At 35.9% G+C, this 6285-nt stretch overlaps 1 pseudogene across 1 annotated transcript in view; it reads right to left on the minus strand.

Moving 5' to 3' along the window:
- LOC101315297 overlaps positions 1 to 564 on the minus strand; it is a 7838-nt pseudogene extending 7274 nt beyond the window's left edge. Inside the window, exon 1 of the transcript XR_183955.1 lies at positions 425 to 564. The product of XR_183955.1 is annotated as a splicing factor 3A subunit 3-like (transcript). The remainder of the gene's footprint in view (positions 1 to 424) is intronic.
- Positions 565 to 6285: the final 5721 nt, after the last annotated feature.

Genomic DNA, 6285 nt, shown 5'->3' on the forward strand with positions numbered 1-6285 from the left:
GGTGAAGTTTCCCGGGTGGAGGGAGAAGAAACGCGGGTGGGAAGAGAGAAAACGGGAGGGAGAGAGAAGAGAAAGAAGAAGAAATGGGTTGGGCTCGGCCCCAGCCGACCCAACACCCCTTTAACCATAATTCCAAAATTCAACACCCGAAAATAATACCCGAATAAAAATTACCTTTTACTAGCTAAAATTTACTATTTTTACCGTCGTCGTATTTTCCTCATACGAATAATCCTCCGCACATAATCGTCCCCGAAACCCCTCTAGGGACCAATTAAACTATTTACTCAATGATCGAGACGGTAAAATTCTTATTATAATCACGCTAGTAAATAAGGTAAAAATATAAGGGTCGGGATGTGACATAAACCCTATAATTTCATTGAAGCGAAATAGCAGAGAGATCGAGATGAGTGATACTCACGAGTCTTTGTGCCGTGGAGGAGATGGTGTCGATCATGTGCTGCTCATCGGCTCGTTCTGAAAGTCCTTCACTATCAGACGCTCCAACCGCTCCACCTCCTCATGAGCGCCACGCGTCACCTCCCGTAGCGTCGACGACATCTTCTTCTTCTTCTTCCTCCCCCTGACATCTTTTTCTCTCTACTCTCGAGTACAAAGAGGAGCAACGCTTTACATATCAGAAACGTATTTATTCTCGTTTCGGGATATCTCAACCAAGAATAAGTTTTGGTGTCAAAAAATATTAAATTTTTCAATTTACCCCCCTTATATTATAAAATATTAAAGAACCTGAAAATATTTAACCATAATCAGATGTGAAGGGTGCGTTGTACTCTTTTTCTCCTACGATCAAGGTTCAGTTTTTCTCCCACAAGGTTTTTGTGACTTGACGAGGTTTTTGACGAGGCAATAGATCAGCACCATCGGCATATCAGCGTGCGGCACAAGGGGGAGTGTTCTAGGATATTCTGTATCTTTCTAGATATTCTTTATGTGTGCCTTGGCCTTATGCCAATAGGATATGTAGTTAGACTAGATCTATGTATTCATATCCTTACCATATTGGTATTGTGAAATTCCCTATATAAAAGGGCTCATATCAATGAATAAGATGATGATTCTCTTGTTATCTCTTTGTCTATACACTTTATACTTCATCAGTTAGAAATTTTTTCATGATATTTTTCAATTTATAATTAAAAGAGTAATATTATATTCGAACTCTAAATCTCCAATATGACATCGATCGGCTAAAATTTGAAGAAAAAAAAATTGAACAGACATAATTTTTTCAAAGTGAAGAAACTAGTAGAAGTACAAAAGCATAAAAACTAGTTTTTAGTCTACAAGATAAAAACTAAAGTTGTAAAAAAAAAACCAAATGAATCGATAAATAGTACATGTGATTACGACATTAGTCGAAATTCAGGTGATGAATTTTAGAGAAAATATTTTTTTTTCTTTTCATTTGATCAGTAGTAATAGTGGAGAAGAGTTAGGTTTTACGGAAGAAGAAGTTTTTTTTTCCCTAATAATTGATAGATGTTTTTCTAATTAAACAAACCTATAAAATCTGGTGTGAAATATAAAATAATAAGTGTGTGTATTAATGTAACACCCTGGACCTAACTTTACCAATTTACTGGGTTTTCTACGAGTTATTGAGAAATTTAACCGTGCTCGGTAACTTGGTAATTTAACGCTCGAGTTCATTTTGGAGTTTTTCTCAAATTGTTAAATTCTTCTTTTAAGGCCCCGATGTCGTAGTACGCGACAACACGAGTTCACCGATATATTCAGATTATTTTTCGGAACTTCGAGCTATTTTCTATGGTTTATCGAAGTTTTAGAAAAAGGAAATTTATTTGTTGAAATTTACTATATTATTATTGGCCCTGGCGGAGGTTTCTGTTCTTGATAATAGTCTCGGGCTTGGGCTGCATCTCGCTCGGTCTTGGGCTTTTGATGGGCCTTGATATTCGCTGGTCTCTTGCCGCGTGTTCTTTCTCTCATCTTCTGGTGTCTTCTTCAGCTGTCTCAAATATTCTCTTCGAGCTTCTTTCGTTTTCCACACAGAGAGAGAAAAAACGGAGGGAGGGCGATATGTTCTGAAACTTCCAGAGCCATCTCATTCTTCTTCCCCTTTCTTCCTCTCTAATTCTACTACACACATACACATCTATGGCGTTTGAAAAACGCCATTGAAAGTATGGCATTTTTGAATGTCATCCCTGATAGACGCAATTTATGCTACTTCCTTAATGTATTTCCGACCCTATTTAGCCTCGTTATTTCCTTAATAACTCCAATTCTAACATGTTTTGTATTTTAGAGTCAATAAAGGCAGATTTACACAAAAGGAGGCTAAAACGCAAGAATTGAGCGAAATCCTAATCAAAGGAGGATTCCTGGTGCAGCAAGGAGTCTCATTAAGTCGCAGAATCAAAGGATAAGTCGTTTAGGAAACTTTCCTGTTTTGAAAAGGGAAAGTTGCCCATTTCATTTTAAGAAACTTTCTTATTCTGATTTAGGAAACTTACTACTTTTGAATCTTTCCTATTCTGACTTTCTTAAAATATTTTGGAAACTTTCTTTTCTAATGAGACAGGGAAACCATTTGAAGTCATGAAACCTAATCCAACTTGGAGTAGGAAGCTGTGAATGTCTATAAAAGGAGGAGGACGAATTCTGCAGAAATCAAGGGATTTATGTGTTAATATAAATCAGAAATTAAGAGATTCTTTCCCTTAATTTCGTCATTTAAATTCTGTCCATCCTACCACATTTATCTGATTTTATTTCCCTTGCAGGAACCCTAATTGTGCACCAGGAAAGGAAGGAAAATCATGGATTTTCGTCAGAAAACTAATTGACAGCAGAAGAGGGAAAATTCCTAATCATAGGGATTCCTCATGAAGCAAGGATGCCAAATCCTACATGGATTAGGCCCAAGATGGTCGCCATAAATCAAGGAGAGGGACGGCAAAACCCTAGGGTTTCCTGCCGAGTCTTTCTAGGATTTTAAGACAAGATTTCGTTGTCTAAATTAAGGGATTTATTATGCAATTCAAATCTGAAAATCTGGAAATTAATTCCTTAAATTCTTTTGTCTAAAAAATCTGATTTTACAAGACTAATTCCTTCCCTTTTCAGGAACAATAAATGGCGCAGCAAATTAAAGAGGAAGAGCTGATTTTCGGCAATACAAGGAAGGACACTAAATGGCTGATTTGTTGTGGAGATCAAGCAACGTACCTAGTCCATAATTCAGCCAAATTCATCACCTTTGTGCGCAAGAAATTCTAGAGAGTTCCCAACAGATTTAATTAATTTGTCAGGCAATTCTCTTGGACCGTTGGACCAAGGTAAAATCAAGGGAGGAGAATAAACCCTAGGTGCGACATGGACACTATAAATAGAAGACATATGCTGAGTTTTGGATATCATCTCTTCACGCACAAATCACACAAAAACAATAGCATCTTTCTTCCTGTAGCCGTGTGCATCTAGAAGCCGAGAAGCCAACGTTGGAGAGCAGCCTTCGGACTTCTCCAAGCTGCAGCCGAGATCTTAAAGCTGAGGAGCACTTGCGTCATCATCAACTGGCCCTTGAAGATCATCGAAAAAGTGTAACAACATGCCTGTTCTCTTTTCTTGCGTTAACTTCAAATTCGGATTCAAAGTTGCATGGTTCTATGGTTTGAACTTGTTATTCTTTTAAATAAATGAGTATGATGTTGATATGTTGGATGATTGTGAATGGTTTTATTTGTTTGTCATGCAAATTGTTAAGCATATAGTTACATGTTATATACTAAACCGATTCTGCAGGATTGGTGATTGCTATGATTTGTACTAAGCTTCTTCAAGTAAGTATAGATCTAGAAGTAGTGAAGGCTATGCCTAATGGCCGAGACTATATGTTATGCATCTGGGAGTTAAGCTTCTTCAAGTAAACTCGTGGTGCATTTGAACTCATAATTCTTTAGTTCTTAATGACTTATATATTGTGTGGACGGGTGCCTTCGCATCGATCGCAGCCTTTATATGAGATTGTCTACGTGTTAGGACTTCTCCAATGTAGACGATTATTAAGTAGAATTCAATGGAATGCAATGACTTCTTCAAGCTTGTGTTTCAGGTTCATTGACATATCTTGCTTGACAACATTTTCATTATTCACATGATAATATATCGATTCATACTTGTTGTTTGAAGGTTGTGTGTGTGTGGAAGATGATCACTTGTTTATATTATACTTTATTTACTGTTTTCGTAGGAACGTAGAACAAATCCAAAAATCCCCCCCCCCCTGAAATCATGTAAATGTAATTGCTGTTTATATTCTGTAAATAACTCTTAAATTAGATTCTAATCTGTTTAGTTTTGTAAACGCAAGAGCACCCTAAAAGTCCCCGGATTGATCGAACCTTATTTACCAATACTACAATTGTCAAAACAGGGTTCATAATTGTCGCACGCCCGGTAACGAGCCGCGTCAATCCCCTAACGCCGTTTAAAGTGACACTGTGCTTTTGGATCGAGTTTTATGACGTTTGAAAAATGCCATTGAAAAATATTCCGTGATGTTTACAAAACGCCATTAAAAACTGTCAACGACGTTTTCCAAACGTTATTGAAACATTTTCAATGACGTTATCAAAACGTCATCAAAAGTCTTTCAACGACGTTTGGGAAATGTCATTGAATTACATTTAATGACGTTTTTCAAACACCGTAGAATTTTTTTCTAGTTTTTTTTTTAAATTATAAATACAGATTTTCTATTTAAATACAGAAAATCTATTATTCTATTGGCAGAAAGTATTACAAATCACAATGACAAAGCTCTACAAGCATACATATACCTTTGAATCAATAAAAGAAAAGATACCCAATTTACAATACTTCCATTACAAATGCACACGTATGTAAGCTAAGAGAGTATTTGATGTTAACTAGGTGCGAAACCAGTTGAATGTGGGCCTCTCCACCCATTTAGAAACACAGGATATGCAATGCACCTTCAAATTCTGGGTTCACCCCATCTGAAGTGCTTGATATGCCTTTTCAAACACCATTCTAGTTTAACTGGATTGAAAGCAATTAGGTTCCGTAGTCTAGCTGCAATTTAGAAAAGATCAAGTTTGCCAAAGTTAGAGAACCACAAACACTCATATTTATGCAGAATATTGATAAATTTACACATCATCACATGCATGATACTTTGTGATCATTCCCTCACTAAGCCTCTGGCTTTTTCACTGAGCCTAATGATTCAATCTAGAGTATCATCATTAACACTTAACAACCAAAAGCTAGCTAAACATTCAAAGGTACAATTACATATAATTACCAATCGATATTAAAGGCATTAACATTTACACACTAAATATTTCAAACTAACTTGGACACAGAGACGACCAAACTAAGTACACAAAATGAGAATCATGGGAAACCAAAAATAATTCTTAATATTCACTCACAACAATATTTTCCTAAACCAAATATAAAAACCACTTAGCATTTAAAAATGTTGCCCTCATAATTTGATAGCAATTAAACGTGTGCTATAATTAATTTGTGCAATGCAGTTTGCTCACAGCATAATGTTTGTTTTAACAATCCATTTAAATAGAACGGAACATTAAGTTAAGTTTCTCTTGCACCACACCAACATTGAAAAGTAAATTACAAGCTTTTGAACACTACCTTGAATTTATCTTTGGTCAATTATGCAGAGCACAGTAGTAGGTCAAGCAATTAAGAGAAAGAGCCTCATTCGGTGCCTTGGCTAATCCCAGTTTGAGATAAAGACTGATCTTGATAATCACCTTAGAAATATTAGATACACGATACATAGTACATATAAGAACATAATTAAGATCAAATGATGTCCAAATGTACGTTGCTTACCCAAAGACCATATATCTGATTTTGTATATCAGTTCTAGAAACATAAAGATCTACCGAAACTTAAGTTAAGATATATTTGATATAAATAGCATATATATGGGTTTTAATGGGAACAAAGCATTGATAATAGAGGTCTGTGGTGTCACTCTACATGAGATATCTAGGAAGCAATAAAGTTCAGATTTCTTATATATTCCTCAACTAAAAGTTCATAAACCTCATAACAATATTAATGTTAAAAGTGTTATACCAAAAAGGTTAAAAACACCGCATTAATGTGCCACATCACAACTGATTTGATGCTAATTGCAACTTACGCGCAATAAGAGCACGGTCATCAAAGAAGTGGGAAATATTTAGACCCAAAGTTATCGTACCACGGGGATCACGAGCTAGCTAGCAATC

Source organism: Fragaria vesca, linkage group LG2, assembly GCF_000184155.1.
Source record: "Fragaria vesca subsp. vesca linkage group LG2, FraVesHawaii_1.0, whole genome shotgun sequence".
NCBI classification, from domain to species: domain Eukaryota; kingdom Viridiplantae; phylum Streptophyta; class Magnoliopsida; order Rosales; family Rosaceae; genus Fragaria; species Fragaria vesca.